This window comes from Euleptes europaea, chromosome 4 (assembly GCF_029931775.1).
Source record: "Euleptes europaea isolate rEulEur1 chromosome 4, rEulEur1.hap1, whole genome shotgun sequence".
Lineage (NCBI taxonomy): Eukaryota > Metazoa > Chordata > Lepidosauria > Squamata > Sphaerodactylidae > Euleptes > Euleptes europaea.
Genome location: NC_079315.1, coordinates 45,907,058 through 45,924,047, shown reverse-complemented (window position 1 = coordinate 45,924,047; position 16,990 = coordinate 45,907,058). Strand labels below are relative to the sequence as shown.

The window sequence follows — 16,990 nt, the reverse complement described above, 5'->3', positions numbered from 1 at the left end:
GACCGTGAGGATCTACATTCTTGGTTACTGCACAGACGCCTGTTCTGGTCCCAGCTTCTGGAGCGGCAGGTGTGGCACAACACTGATATCCCAGATAGGGTTGACTTCACCAGGAAGAAAGTGTGCAGGGCAGTCAGTCATTTTGTGGTACTGGTTTTTGGCATGGTTATCCACCATCCAGATATTTCCTTCCGTCAGTCTGAGCTACTCAGACTGATGGGGTACTAAAATAACTTGCAGGTGCAATTTCTGGAGAATAGGTGAGGTGCCAGAATACTGGAGGTGGGCAAATATTGTCCCCAAATTCAAGGAGAAAAAGGAGGATCCGGTTAACTACCAACCCATCAGCTTGATGTCTATACCAGGAAAAGTCTTAGAACAAATCATCAAGGAGTCAGTCCTTGAGTATTTAGAAAGGATGGATCTGATTGCTAAGAGCCTGCACAAGTTTCTCAAGAACAAGTCATGTCAGACTAATCTTATCTCCTTTTTTGAGACAGTTACTACCTTGCTGGATCAAGGGAATACAGTAGACATAGTTTATCTTGATTTCAGTAAGGCTTCTGATAAGATTCCACTTAATAGTCTTGTTGACAAATTGGGAAAATGTGGTTTAGATCCTATTACTGTTAGGTGGATCTTTAACTGATTGACAGATTGCACCCAAAGAGTGCTTGTTAATGGTTCTTCATCCACTTGGAGAGGAGTAACTAGTGGAGTGCCTCAGGGATCTGTCCTTGGCCCTGTGTTGTTCAACATCTTTATAAATGATTTGGATGAAGAAATAAAGGGGATGTTTATTAAATTTGCAGACGATACTAAATTGGAAGGGGTAGCAAATACAGCAGAAGACAGAGCCACGATACAGGATAATCTTGACAGGCTGGAGAATTGGGCTAAAACTAATAAAATGAATTTCAACAGAGATAAATGTAAAGTTCTGCATTTAGGTAAGAAAAAACAAATGCATACTTATAGGATGGGAGAGACTTATCTTAGCAGTAGTGTGTGTGAAAAGGATCTTGGGGTCTTAGTAGACCAAACACTGAACATGAGTCAGCAGTGTGATGCAATAGCTAAAAAGGCAAATGCCATCTTGTGGTGTCCAGATCACGTGAAGTGATGGTATCATTTTACTCGGCTCTGGTTAGACCTCACCTAGAGGACTGTGTTCAGTTTTGGTCTGGAGACCAAATCCTATGAGGAAATGTTAAAGGAGCTGGGTATGTTTAGCCTGGAGAGGAGACGACTGAGAGGTGATATTATAACCATTTTCAAGTACTTAAAGGGCTGTCATATAGAGGGTGGTGCTGAGTTGTTTTCTGTTGCCCCAGAAGGTCGAACCAGAACCAACAGGTTGAACTTAAATCAAAAGCGTTTCTGGCTAAACATTAGGAAGAACTTTCTAACAGTCAGAGAAGTTCCTTAGTGGAACCTGCTTCATCAGGATGTGATGGGCTTCCCTGGAGGTTTTTAAGCAGAGGCTAGATGGTCATCTGTCAGCAATGCTGATTCTATGACCTTAGGCAAATCATGAGAGGGAGGGCAGGAAGGTTTGCATCAGTCTTTGACTCTCGTGGCCCCTTCTTGCATGCTGAGGGTAGTGCCGATTGCCACTTTGTGGTCAGGAAGTAATTTTTTATCCAGGCCAGATTGGCAAGGGATCCTGGAGGGTTGGGTTTTTTTTGTTTTTTTTGCCATCTTGTGGGTGTGGAGTAGGGGTCACTGGGGGTGTGGAGGGGATATAGTTGTGAATCTCCTGCATTGTGCAGGGGGTTGGACTAGATGACCCTGGTGGTCCCTTCCAACTCTATGATTTTATAATTCTAAGTTGCTGGCCAAGTCCTCTGACTCACCTTCGCAGGTAGTTTCCCAGACCTCGCCATTATCTAAAACTCAATATCCAATGCTCAGGCGTACTTAATGTAAAGTACCTAGGCATTGTTTCTGATCTATCTCATCTCCTGTTCTTTTCTCCGTCCTACTCCTAAACTCATCAAGAGCAACCTTTTGTCCACTGGCAATGACAGGCTATTACCAGATATTGCCAGGCGCAGTGAACCCATACCTCCAACTCCATTCTAGAGTATAAATATTACCCCGTTCGCCACAGCAGATTCCTAGCATTTTCCCTTGGATCCAAAACGTGAGCACTGTACTTGCGTGTAGTTTTCCTTCACTTTCCTTGCAAGAAGCGTTGGTCATTACTTGCTCCACACAGCTGCCTCTATTGGACCTCGCTCCCCGGACTGATAAATAAACTTCCCCCTGGGAACCTCTAATCCTTATGTCCACCCCCTCATACCTTTGCTTTCCTGGTTCTGTATATATTGGGATTTGTGTTTTTTCCTGTTAATGTGTAAATAAATTGTACTATTTTAAATAAAACCCTTAAAATATATAAAACCTTATTTATTGGGAAACTTTTCCACTGATGCTCTCATCTGCGTAAAATGTGGTCGAAAGATCCCCATGCCAACCTCTCACAAAGCTCTACCAGTCTCCAGCTAATTTCCCCCAATAAAAGGAGACCCCTCTATTTGGCATAACATAGGCCCCAACTGGAAGTTGGTAACTCTGGGGTAAATCACAACCTGGCTATCCTGAAGGTATAGCCCAGTGATGGCGAACCTTTTAGAGACCGAGTGCCCAAACTGCAACCCAAAACCCACTTATTTATCACCAAGTGCCAACACGGCAATTTAACCTGAATACTGAGGTTTTAGTTTAGAAAAAACCACTCATACATTAACATCTTTTGTCTGAAAAGAAAAACACAATAACAGAGCTTTTAGTAGGGGATTTCACTGAAAGGTGGGAGGTGCCGCAAAGCCCGCACTGTGGCCCAAGCGCTCTGCTCCCCTCCAGCTATGCCATGCTGTGAGCTATGCTCCCCTCCAACCTAGCTCCTCTCCAACCCCACCAAGGGAATCACCTTTGCCACAGACTCAACAGGCTGCCATCCACGCTGCACCCTCACGCCGCATGTGAGCCGCCTGGCATGTCAGCCACCTTGCCGCATGTGACAGGGGAGGGAGGAAGCGCTCCTATTGGGCTGCTGGGCAGAGGGGCGGGTGATGTGAGAAATGCCCTCAGGAGCGCATGGAGAGGAGGCGGGGAGCAGCCTGGCCCCGTGTCCCTCTGGCTTTCTAGTAACGAACTCAGGCAAACTCTGTGCTGGGGCGATGGCGCACATGCCCACAGAGTGGGCTCTGAGTGCCCCCTCTGGCACGCGTGCCATTGGCTATACCAGTGGTGGCAAACCTAACGCAGAATGTTGGGAGATTCCAAAAAAGGTTTGGAAATTCCAAGGTAAAGCTGCTTCCAAATAAGAGCTCTATGCAGACACAAAGGTGATACCTCCGGAGCTTTTCTGAAACATGTCCTGCATTGCCAACACAGATGAAAGCCAGGACTGGTTCCTTGCTTTGGGCAACAGGGCAGATTGGCTTCTGTTTCCAAAGAAGGGGGGAAAGGTTTGCTCTCTGTGCAGCCACAGAGGTTGCCAAGCCCAGAGACATAAGAAAACCTGTGTCTAGAGCCAAGTCAAAGGGTACATGGCTGTAACATGCCTGCTCAGAATATGCCACGGCACCCTCAAGCAACATATTGGGCACCCAAAGTTAACCTATTGAGGGTTTCTATGCTACAAACTATACAGCGACTCCTTATTGTTATGAGATACAAAAAGCAACCATAACAAAAACTCTGAAAATTCTGTACTTTGTCGTTTAATCTTGAACATATCCCACCAGCGAACCTTTAAATTTTGAGGCTGTGAATCTTCCTCATACATGACTGACATTTTGATAAAATTCAAAATGACACCCCCTGATTGGTAGTAACTCAATTCATTTCAAAACCACTTCAGCTAAGCACAGCCATAAGCCATTGAAGGAAAAAGTTTATCAGCATGAAAATTCCAAGACGTTTTTCACAGAAAATACTTTCAGCAGCCAAAGCCCAAGGACACATTATGCCATCAAGATTGTGATTGCTTCAAACATAATAAGCTGATATGTTACCAGTCTATGGAAAATATATAAATCAGCCATTTAATCAAACACTCTTTTCTCAGAACAACCAAAAAATATAAAAAATAAACTTGTTTTCCAACCAGTTTGGATATACCACACAGAAAATAAATTCATCCATGAGTCTTTTGTTGGAATGGAGATTTGGCACCAGTAGATCTTCTGTATCCTAAGGGTACTGCATTATCTCTGCAAAGGCATTGTATTATCTGTTAGCAAAACAATGGACAAAATTTTATAGCAAAATCATGCACTTAAACAATTTATTAGTTCTAATATTGAGTGGGGTTGTTGGCCACTGTGTGAGACAGGATGCTGGACTAGATGGACCGCTGGTCTGAACCAGCAGAGCTCTTCTTATGTTCTTATGAGATCTACTGAGTGATACATGCTATCTAACTGAGAAATCCAAGTAGAAAATTCCTCTTTATATCCCCTGTGAAGAGAATATATGTTTGAAATACAATGGGATTTTTTTACATTCAATAAACTGCCTTTCTTCTTGTTACTTAACCATTTGGATAAATTGGGTTAATCTCCTTGTCTCATTATGAATTAAAAATAAATTGCAATAATGCATTTCTACACATATTTGATACAAAAAATAAGGTTCTAAGTTGAGAAAATATTTTTGAAATAACCATTTCAAAGCTTAGCAACAGGAAGAAAATCATCTACATTCTTGCTGCATTAGTAGGGTTGCCGACTCTGGGTTGGGAAATTCCTGGAGATCTGGGAGCAGAGCCTGGGGAGGGTGGAGTTTGGGAAGGAGAGAGAGTACAGCAAGGATGTGATGCCATAGAGTCCACTCTTCTCTAGGGGATTTGATCTGTTGTCTGGAAATCAGATGTAATTCCAGGAGAACACTAGGCCCCACCTGGAGGTGGCAACCCTAGATACAAGGCACATACTAGATATGGAAGTGCTAGAGACATAATTTAGAAGTAACAACAAACCACAGTAATTAATTCTGAATAATTAATTAACCAAGCCATAGCGAATGAGAGAGCCTGAGGAAATCCTTTGGGGAATTTTTCACGGAGATTTGCTGCTGTTTCGACGCTGATTTGCGTCGGAGTCAAATTTTGGTTATTCACTGCAGATCCGGCTTTTCCCTGATAGAGATATAAAAGCCACGTTATGTCAGCGGCAAACCAAACCACTTCTGAGCCATACTTTCCAGTAGAAGCGCGTTTTGTTGCTCGGATGCTCATGAAAAAATGTTTGCCCCGTGAAGTCTCCTTTCTCCTCCCCCAAGAACGGTGATTGGCTGGGGGAGTTTCGCGCTCGGAGAAGAATACCGCCCCTTTTGCTGCCTGCCTGCCTAGAGTCCTGGCACTTCTCTCCCTCCATCCCGGAGGCTGGCGGGCGGGCAGGCGGCACGCCTTCCCTGCCCCTCGCCCGGGATGGGCCTTGGAGCTGGGCCCACACCTCCAAGCCCAGGGGGACGTCGGACGGACGGCTGCAGGGGGAGACCGGCGGGGCCACACCATGTGCTCCTCATGTGCTGGGGGTGGTGGTGGTGGCAGCTCGGTCTAGGGCAGCTGGACCCGTGGGGGGGATGTTCAAGGGAAGGGGCTGTTGGCCCCTCTACCCCAGCAGGGAGGGGGGATTTTTGAGAAATCGGATGGGAAAAATGTGCATCCTGAGAGTGGAAAACCCAAGGCAAAACTCCCTCCCATCACTCTTCTGAAGAGGGGCGGCCAGCCTGCTCTGGGTCTCCCTCCTCTCTCTCGATGCACTGTGGCCGGATCATGGCCGGCGTGCAAGCCAGGGGCCTTCTTTCCTCTCCCCCCCCACACCATTCCCACTTTCAGCTAAACACTTCTCTGGGCACATGGATGCAATTCCTGCCCCCCCCAATCCTGTCTATCATTAAAGGGCAATGGGTTCCACACCTATAGAAAATAGAGGGAAGCTTTGAGGAAAGCGCTGCCTTGCCCCCCCCCCCCCCCCCAATTTGGAATCTGGCTGTTCCAAAAGCAGAGCAGAGCGAGGGTGGAAGAAAAATGGAGGAGACCAGAGGGACTGGTGCTTGTTTTTTGCGCTGGAGCTGGTGAACCGCATGAGGTAATCTGCTGGGCAGAGTTGGGGCGGAGTTGGGGGCAGGCATAAATAATGAGCCTGTTGGAAGGGGAGGCCTCCTGCAAAAGGGACAGACCAAACCGTTGTGAAATACAGCGTGCTTTGTTCCCATGGAAAACCAAAACTACATCGAGATTGACAGGGATAAATCGCGGCCATGTTTCGTGTTTTTTCTTAGTCCGTGGCAAAACAGAAGCAAAATCTACTGTGAAAAATGCCCCTTTGACATAAGCACTTCCTCCCCAGTCTCTCCTCTTTTTTTATACAGCTGGATAATTAAAGACTTCTGCTTGTGTAACAGATCACACTTTATCACTGCATACAAATGATAAATTATGGTTTTCTGTCTGTCTGGGGCCAATGCCTCCGCCCCCAGGGGATTGCAAGCCCTACCAAAAGCACACTGAGCCAGCAAGCCCCGAGGCTGGGGAAGTCACCTGTCAGGTTGCCGTAGGGCATGGCCTTGCAGAGTCTACTCGAGAGTCAGTCAGCTTGAAGGAGCCCAGCTGGCACTCAGTGGCAAGCTCAGCAGCAGAAACCAACCCACCCAAGTTCCTACCAGAGATGATCCTGGCTCTGAGACCCAGGGAAGCTCTAACAAAGGGGCAGGGAGAATAGGCAGCACTTACCTTTGTAGAGGTGGTTGGGTGGGGCAGCCAGCTAATTAAAGAAGTCCAGAGGGACAAGTTAATATGCTCACCACTCCAAGGCAAGCATCTATAGGCCCAGGGGATTGTCACTCCCCAGGGCTGGATTGTAATGGGAGGACTGGCTGAGCCCAGGGTTGGCCCTCCCTTGGGGAAGCATTTAAAGGGTATGCACAGGATCAGCCAGGGAGGAAGAGCCAGACCCATTCCAAGGCATGTGGGAATAGGTAAATGGCAGAACAGAGTGGGGAAATTGGGTGAAGAGAAACCCCCTCCTCTTGCTCTATTCTGAGGCCCTATCCTGGGGCACTTGCCCAACTAAAAGCAATCCTGGAGTTGGAGGATGAGACAACCCTGGACTCAGATCCGACCCCAGTGGAACCTGACATTGTCTTACCTGCAAGCCAGTATTATAACAGATCCTGGAATCCTGGTTTGTGGAGGGAAAGCACAAACCATACCAATAAATGATTTGCTGCAAAAGTCTTTCATGACTGAGCTGTAGGCAAGGAGAGGAAGGAGGGAGAGTGTATCCCTGAACATTTCCCCCTAGTTCATGCACATAAAAACAAACCTGGGCTTACTACACCTGGATTGTAATAAGCCCAGGTTTGTTGTAAATCCATCTATGGCAGAGTAAGGTTGCTCCATACTGCAAGGCTTATCCATGTTACTCCCATTGCCACTGAAATGCAAAGGCATTTGTGGGTGAAGTGCAGCACCCACACAGTGGTTTTCCCCACACTTTCCTTAACTCAGCTCCCTGTGGTCTCCTGTCCATCCCTCCATGTGCCACTGGAGCACATTTTTCAGCTTAAAAAATTGAAATAGTTATACTGCTATAGTGTTATGCTACAGTGATACAGAAATTAGTATGTTTTTTCAAAGTCCTCCAGTAATGTGTTGGGGGGGGGGGGTGTTGGCCATGCAGTGGAGCCAACACAAGGAAAATGGAGCTGATATGGGCAGGACCTGCAAAAATGCTTACCTTTCCCACACAGCATGCAAACACATTTTGATTGCAATATCTCCAAAAAATATATCAAACCAAGTTTGGGAAAGACTGGAGCAAAGAAGAGGAAAACCTGGAGAATGGATGATTAGAGAATGACTTCAAATAGATCCTCCAAATAGAGAATGACTTCAAAAATCCACTCCAGTGTGGGTATCAGCCCAGAGCAAAAACTTCTGTGTGGAAGCAACCTATCCTGAATCTTCATGGCCATGTTAGATTTCAAAGGGATCTAAAAAAATGCTTATGCCTTTTTAAAAACCTGTACTTTTAGCTATCTATGTGCACAGCTCTTTCTAATTTTCTTTTTCCTTTCTTCTCTTGCTGATGGGATATGTTGGGGAAGAGGGTGCAGGAAGGATGAGTGGTAGGGTTACATGGGGTTTGTTGTTATATTTACTACTTTATGTGAAGACACAATTTAATAAAAAGAATCAAAGAACAAAATTATTTATGTATGCATGTGGAGAGGGCATCTTTCAGCCCACTGGTATTTAAGGCAGCACAAATAATACATTAGTATTGGCTCCAGACATCACTACATCTTTTGACCAGGAGAGAAAGGTACCCAATTGAATTGCCATCAAAGATACGAGTACCTGACCATGGCAGTAAGACACTAAGTAAGAGGTCTTTGACTTATATTTCTGCCTTTGGTCACATAAAATTATTATTACATTTCATCTTGGTTTACTTTTGAGTTTATTAATGTACTGCTTTCATGTATGGGGCCTTTTTGTATGATTGATATTATTTGACCACTGAGGAAGGCCCACAAGTCAAAACACACCTGGTCAGGGTCAATAATGGCAATGGCTCTTTTTATTTATGTACACTTGTGAGGCTACTGTTTGGGCAAAGACATGTTTTTTAGCTTTTAACCTATAGATATTGAGCCCATATTTATATTGTCTTAACCTTCTTTGGTTCTTAATTCCATTTATTTTGTGTTATTTCCCTTTTTTCTTTTGTCGTATTCAAGGCAACACACAGTAAAACTGCAGACCTTATGGGGCAATTATACAGCTACACCTCTGGATCCAGGCAATGGCTTGTACTTGCTTTAAGGCTCCAGGGCGAGGCAGACACTTGGCAGGTCTAGTTTCCCCTGTTATTGTACTGCAGAACTAATATCATGATCCTAAGCCTATTTGCTTGGGCTGAGCTCAGCGGGACTTAATTGCTTGGAATAGCAATATACCTATTCAATAATCACCCACTCAACTCAACTTGAACCTTCAAGATTCCACGCTGAAGTCTGAGGGTAGGGAAAATTCAATCTGATGTCGTTCTCGTTAATCCTGTGCTTTCCAGGGATGAAAGCACCATAACAATCTAGATCTGCATCTTTGTTTTTTTGTTATCTTCCTTTTTAATACCTTCCCTTAAATCAGAAAAGAGAAGGATTTTAAAGCTGCATACCTTGCCAATGACAGCTATGAACAGTATCTTTGTCCTAGTGAGTCACACAGTGGGGAAGACCTCAAAGAAATAGACCTTCTTTCAAGGACATCATCAATCTCAGAATCGGTGGCTCCCTGAAAAATATTCTTCCGGTTAGCTTAGTAGTTCATCATCATCAGCATTGCAAAATGTGCTTGATTAAAAACAAATGTATCAGGTATTCTAAAAGAATTAAAATGGCTTATCACTTCATGTTCCAGAACAATTGATGTATGACACTTCCTCTGTCCTTTATCGATCAGAGCACCTTTCTATTAGGTGAATATAATTTTAGAGGGACAACAGCAAGAACTGTCAGTTTGGGTTAACGCACATGGATCTGTGTCCCAAATGTTTGAAATTAGTGAGTAAAAGCAGTTTCTGATTCAAATAAAGCATAACACTGACATTACAGAGGCAGACATGAAATTCTCACAAAAATTTATGAGCAGGAAAAAGGCGCTTTGGGAGAGTCTGAGAGTGACAAAATACGAGCTATGCATTCAGATGGGAGGCAGAACTGCTTTCATATTATAAAAAGTAACAGATCCACCGTTCCTTAAAAGGGACCAGTCTCTTGACAAAATATTGTCACACTGTTGCCTGTACTGAGAAAACATTAATTTATTTTTAATCAGATATTTATTCAAGGAAATGGTACTGTTCTCTCTTATCAAAATTGCTCTCCAGCAATGTGGATACAATGAGGGAGAAAAGCAGGTGGAAATAACCTTTACTGCGAAAACAGCCTGAGAGGAAAGGATTAAAGCACCTGTCTCCCCTGCTGCACCCGCCTCCACTCACTATGACCAAATTCACAGCCTCTGTGATTATATTTCAGGGAGTGTATGTGTGTGTGGGGGGGAATAAACTATCAAGAGACAGCTCACTGCCCCCTGCAATCTCTTCATCTGCAGCCACGAAGCCCTAGACCTTATGTTGTATTCAAAGCCTTCTCTTTACCTTGCAGTCTACCTACTAAGGGAGGCAAGATACATCAGTGACCAGTGGGAAGAAAGTGTAAGAAAGGAGGCTGTTAAAACTTAAGCATCAACAGCAGCAGTTGTTCAGAAAGTGCATCATACTCACAAGGGAAAGTCTCTGCTTGGCCTCCTCTGAGGTTAAGAGATTCCTCACTCTCTCATTAATCTCCTCCCAGGTGGCATTGGGGCTGGAGTACAACCTGAAAAATGTTAGAGGGGTCATGATATGCTTTTAATTACCTCACAGACCTCCCCATCATGTAACTCAAGTAATCTCAAGCACAGATATTTAATCAGGGTGAGGTAAGTCTTTGCCTTACAGGCAGAAACTGGTTAAGCCTCAAATATCAAAAGGACCTGAGGAACATGGTGAAAACTGTGCTGAATGAAGGTCTTGTTGTGTTCTTGGATTCTGTATATACTCTCAAAAAGCCACATGGAGATACAAATGAAGGAACAGGCCAGGATCCAAACAGCATCATGCACATACCCAAGAGCTACACATTCCCTCTTCCATCTAGTAGTTTCTTGTGGTGCACTAAGGGCTTCTCCTGAGGGTCTCATGACCTTCTGAATTCAAGGGGAGGGGAGGGACATGCGACTGCTATGGGGAAAAGGGTTAATTAGCTCAAGAGCTCCCTTTCCCACATGAGTCACATGTTCCTTCCTTTTCCCTGAAGTTTCTGGTCAAGGAAAACCCTTCGTGCACCACAAGAAGCAATAGAACATAAGAAAGGCCCTGCTGGATCAGACCAAGGCCCATCAAGTCCAGCAGTCTGTTCACACAGTGGCCAACCAGGTGCCTCTAGGAAGCCACAAATAGATGACATAGAAGGGAGAGGAAATCTGTAGTATGTGCAGGAACTCTTGGGTATATGCATCCTGGTAGAAACTCAATGGCACAGAAAGAAGCTGTCCTGCCTGTCCTTGCTTGCCATTTGGCTGGGGCTAAATGAGCAATATTTTGCTCTCCAAAATGCCAGAATGACACCATTTTTGTGATACAAAGTTGGTTCGAATCCTGTATACAATCTTAACTGTGGCATGGATAAGTTGGCAGTTCTTCAGAAACAGCCCCCTTGAAAGCTAGTTAACGTGACTGCCAAAAAGCTTTTTCAGCCTCTGACCTCTATGCTATACAGTGTAGGGTCAGGAGACAACAGCAAAAATTACTCTTTTTGCAATTACGGACAACAAATGGCACCATTCTGCTCAGAAGGTCAACTTTTGCCAAAGGGCTGACTATGCATCTCAAAGTGCCTCGTGCAAGACAATGACAAAGGGATTCGAGTGTACAGAATTCTCTCTGATCTGTTGGGCTATTTATACCACAAGGTCAGGGTTGTTTATGGGACCTGCCTAGATCTCAGCTCATCTGTGTAGTTATTTTTCTTAATCTCCCTCGATCAGCATCGTTGCACTGCATCCTCCAGTCAGTATGGGACAGAAAGAACCAGAGGAATCGTTGCTAGGAAGGAACTCTCAGAATTAGCAGTCCTCCACAGAGTCCCGTCAAGCCTCACATAAAGTGATTTATGAAAGACAGGTGTGCACTAATGGCACTCATACATACATATGCTTTAATGGCCACAGCAGCTACTATTGCTGTTCCTTGCCCTCATCACCTCTCCCCAGAACCCATCATATGTTTTCTCTACTGGATGCTCCCTCATGAGCTTGGGGAGGAATGCATTGGCCTGGTTGTTAAGAACTGAGAAGGTTTTTCCTCCATACTGAGAGACATGGCCACAGTGAAGAAGTATAGTTACAGTACAGCAGTGGGGAAGAAACCATCAGCCTGGATGTTCTGGCAACAGGATGGTACTTCCTCAACACGGCTAGATTCAGTGAAGCTGCAGTCTCTGGTCCCATGGGTGAGATAACAGGAGAATGCTGCTGTGGGCTCAAGTAAGGAAGCAGGAGGTCATCCACTTGCTTGAGCCCATGGCAGTATGATGCAGTCACCCATTGCCCAGCCAACAAGTTCATCTGGCAACAGCGAGAGAGCATCTGCCTCTTGCCAGTGAAATCAGGCTGGTGGTTCTCTCCCCACTGCTGTGCAGTGACCACCACTTCCATTTCAGGTCAGCCTGCTCATTGTTCTCCATTTCCCATGGGGCCATTTGCCAATCCTGGAAACAATGAGGAGAAGAAGCAGTAACAGCAGCAATCAGCAGCCATTTTGATGGGCAGCTCTTCATGACGGGTCACCTGCTGGTGCCAGCCAAGTGCCAACCAAGCCCTGCACTCAATGACCTAGCAGTGATAACCTCTGTTGGGAAGATGCCCATCTCCCACTAGGACTTAGTGACCGGTAACGGTTTGGGGAGCCAAATAATGCTTTGTGGTCAAATGCAGAATTGCTGCAGGAGTAATCAAGAGGTCCCTCTGTTTCAAGAGATGATGAAACATGATCAGAACTGCTGCAGTCATCTGGCTCTCTGATAATCTGTGAAACAAGGAAGAAATTTCCAGTAGTTAGAACAAGGACCCTAGAAGACTGGAACATGCAAGACATATGCCTCAAGTTCCCCAGAACAAGCTCTGTAGTCAAACCAAGTCTACAACCCCCATTTGAATAAATATTTCTACTTTTAGTCATCAGCAACCAGTGGCCCAGCTATACATTACTCATTCCTAGGTTTAACCCAGGCACAGTCAAAACCACATGTGTTATGAGAGTTCCATGTTTGGAGGTCTCAGTGATTCCTGAAACTTAATTCTCAGGGATGTGGAGACCTGATTCAGATCAGGACTGTGGCATGTGGAGAAGGCTTAACACTGTGTTGTTTTCCCAACCTGTAACAGCCCCAGGAAGCTGCTGTTTGCATTGTTAGGAAAACGATGTCTACCAATGGAACACAAAACTCTCAACACATATCTGATTTTGATGGGACCCAGGGCAGTCCCAGGAACTCCATAATGTGCTGTTGCTCCCTGAGTGTATAGAAAGGAAGCTCAAAAGGAAGAAGATAAACTGAACCAAGGCCAAAGCTTAATTTTGTTCTTGAAAACTACTTGGGAGCTGCTTCAAATCTCTCAGCATTTCCTCACTCAGCACTTCTTCAATCTCTCTGTGCTTCCTCACTCATGCATTGTGTACTAATTGAAGTTTCCAAACATTCTTCTGTTGTGGTTTTCAATACATTTATGGTTAAAAGTATAGATAATTGACAACCTGCAGCATTGATTTAAACTCCAAGTAATGATTTTAGGCTTCAAATTTGAACCTGCATGGGAAAGAATGAGTTGTTTGTCTGGAAGGCATTTGAAAAACCACAGAGCAAGGTCAGTTAATGTTCCCGGGCATTGGATAATCAGTTGAAGTCTGGGAATATAGAGATAAACAGGTTGCTGATAGCAAATGTAGAGAAAAACACATTTTTGTGGTTGCTTTCAAGTCAAATATGGATGCATTATAAACAAGTCCAATAATGACTTCTTTTGTCTTTTGTGGTTAATAAGCCTTGAAGATGAAAGTGTGAAAACTGGGAATTTGTTTTGAGAAAATCTATGTTTGGGCATTATTTCCTACATCATCTATTTGTCTGACGTGAGGGAAAGATGTTTGTTAGAGGGATCTTTTATGTCTTTTGATGTCTGAGAATATTGTCAAATTCTCATAACAATTTTTTATTGATTCTCAAAGAAATTTTCATTAGTTCTCAAAATAATTGACCTCTGGAAAAGTATATATAGCGATCCAAGATTGTAACAGGTTGGAGATTCTTTCTCAGGCATGCTTGTATGCTGTCTAAGACCCCCCAACATAACTCATTGATGGTATATATCTTTGAATTTTTTTATTGTGTACTAATAAAAGAATATGTACTAATTTGTTAAAATCTGTTATATTTTCCCATGTAATCTAATTTTCATATATTTCATATACATTAGAGGGTTTTTTACTTTTTCATTAATAGTATTGAAGCATTAACAATAAAAAGGAATTCTAACACAATTCAAAGTTGTGTCATTGCTTGAAGGGGCTGGTTAAGCAAGATAACGTATTTTTTAGTGAAATACAACATCTAGAAACATAGCCACTTATCTCAGCATTTGACCGCTTCACTTCTAAGGCAGAGCCCCATGGACAGTAGGCCAGCCTAAAGATTACCCCACACACACACCATGCCATTTTCCCAACATATAATAGCCCTAGGAAGACCCAACAAAACATGTATCATATGACGCCAATCACCATTTTCTAGGGGAGACTGCAGCTGCCAAGCCAACCTTTCTGTGTAAAAGGCACTCCCAGCCATAGCTGCCACCTGACCTACCAGGAGTTATTCCAAAAGGGCACCCAATCTGTGTTTTTTTCCTTCCACTGCAAGAGAGCCACCAGCTATCAGATTAATCAGACCTCCCAACATCAAAATCCCAATCTTGCTGAGTTCAGAAGCAGCTATAAGGAGGAATGAGAACTCTGAATGCAGAATGTGGGCATAATTCCAAATGCTCTTCACAGTAAAAATCAGCTGAGAAGTTGACTGGCCTAAATCTGGACCAGCTATGTATACTTTTTATTACTGTAGAGGGTGTTATGCTGGAAAAGTATGCAAAGTGCATCCCTCTATTATCCATCTACAAAGTTCTCATTTTTGTGTGTTCATTTGCTAACCTCATTCAGTATTATTACAAGCAACCAGTATCAGCCATTGCCCTACTAAGGAATTGCATGCATTTGAGCAATGCACTTAGAAGCTATGATTTTACAGGTGCACCTTCTTAAATTACCTTGGCTGCGGGACATGATGCTTTCCAGCTATCAAAAGATAATGCTGAAAGAAATAAAATTCATATTAAATAATTAAAATAATATTTATATAATGTATAACGTGAGGCATCAGGTCTAAGAAGAGAATGGATTAATATTTCCTTTCCATGGATATGCATCTTTCTTGCTCAGTTAATTTTCAGCAATATTTTACATTCAGAACTCAGAAGCTTCCTTTTGAAACAGGAATTTCAGCAGCAGCTCTTTACAAAGTTATTTCTGCCTGTATCAAAAACCCAACATTCTGGTACCAGGAAGGGGTCCAGGAATAGAGCCACTTGGGGCTGGAAGGGAAGGCAAGAGCCATCTGGAGGTAGAGCCCAGCAGTTTATGAGGCTCCATGGATAAAGCCCAATTTTTTGAAGGGGCTAAATGACCCTCCTAAAACGGCTAGACTCCTCCTCTGGATGGCTCTTGGCTTCCCCTCCAGACCCACAGGACTCCTAAGGTGTACAGCGAAAAAAATGTCCCCGATAAAAAAGAACTAGCCATGCACACTTCTTTCCTGGCAATTACCCTCACAGCAAAAAACCCCACAAAAACCATTAAAGTAATTTTTATCTGGTCAGTTGACAACCCTTATACTATAAATAGCAGCAGTATTTGGGGCAATACAAAGATAACCAATGTTGCAAGTGCTTCAGTCAGGCTTTGCTCCTATATTTGTAGTGCTTTTGCCAAAGAATTGTGGTGTGTTCAGGATATTGGAGAGTGGATAATCACTTTGGTTTCTCTCCATTTTGGGAAACAACACTGTAGAAAAATACTCTGTAAACTAAGAGCCCAATCCTGAAGGGGGGAGTTGATCGAAGGCAGCCAGGAGCAGCAGAGCTGGTAGCCTATGAACTAAGAAGACACGAAGACATGACTGGTATAGTGATCAGAAAGTTCCTGAGTGTCTTTGGGCCAGTCATTCTCTCTCAGCCTACCTCACAGAGTTTGTGTAGATAAAAGGGATGGCGGAATAACCATATTTGCCATCTGGAACTCCTCAGCAGAAAGGTAAAATAAAAATGAATTTAATCAGTATTGAATTCCCTCATGATGCATGGCTTCATTAGCCTTGCAACTGGAAAAATAGCCATTCTGAGGTAAGAAAGCTTGGTCACCGTTTCTTTTAATTGTTAATACATAATGGGGGATTTGTACTCTATTGCTACAGTGGAGATGTGGAACACTTAGGCCATTAATGCTTGGTTATTAAGCGCGCAATCCCTGCGGGACCACTTCGGGGCTTCTTTTGAGTTATTCATAAATGGCCCTGGCCTCCAAAGAGCTAAATAAAGCAAATGAGGGGGGAAAGATGGAAAGAGTTCACCACATTGATGTGGTGAACACATCCATGTGTTTGCCACTTTTTATTGCTTTGTTCAAAGGGCTACCTGATCCTTCTTGCACCTGCCTCTCTAGAAGCTGTTCAAAATGTCAAATAAAATACTATAAACTCCCTCCCCCTGATGTTTTCAAAAAGGTGCAGACACTGGGAAGGGAATTTTTTCCCCCTGCTGTCCTTGACACTCATGAAAGTGATATACACATAGCATTCAGAATTACAGGCAGCAATTGCTGGAGGGAGGGAGAATACCTGCATTTTTTTTCCAAGGACAAAATATTGTTGTTGTTGCTGTAGCACTTTGAGAAAGATGTCTGAATATCCTCCAGAACTAAGTAACAAAATGCATGAATTTCACTAATAAACTATTATCTGGAGAGACTCTAATTTCCAGCAAAAGTATTTAGATCAGAACTTTGTAAGATTACAATGCCTATCCAACAAAGTGAAGAAACAGATTGACCAGGAACATAAGATACTCAGAAATAGCACACTACAAGACAGGCCCCAAAAAGAAAACAACAGAACAACACTGGATGTTAGCTGCAGCTTCCAGCTCAAACTTGGCAACACGATGGTCAATGACCAGTCAATAATCTACAGCTGATCCTGAGCAGTGATATTTTTTTCTCATAGGTAGGCTTTGCCCTTGTTCCTTATAGGCAGCCTCCTA

The 16,990-nt window shown here is 43.7% G+C and overlaps 1 long non-coding RNA gene across 1 annotated transcript; it reads right to left on the bottom strand.

Moving 5' to 3' along the window:
* Nucleotides 1-4,168: 4,168 nt before the first annotated feature.
* On the bottom strand, nt 4,169-12,559 carry LOC130476876 (uncharacterized). The gene is made up of 4 exons (XR_008933280.1): nt 12,475-12,559; nt 10,311-10,404; nt 9,201-9,316; nt 4,169-4,243 (listed from the first exon to the last, which is right to left on the bottom strand). It is a non-coding gene; the product is annotated as an uncharacterized LOC130476876 (long non-coding RNA).
* Between the last annotated feature and the right edge of the window lie 4,431 nt (nt 12,560-16,990).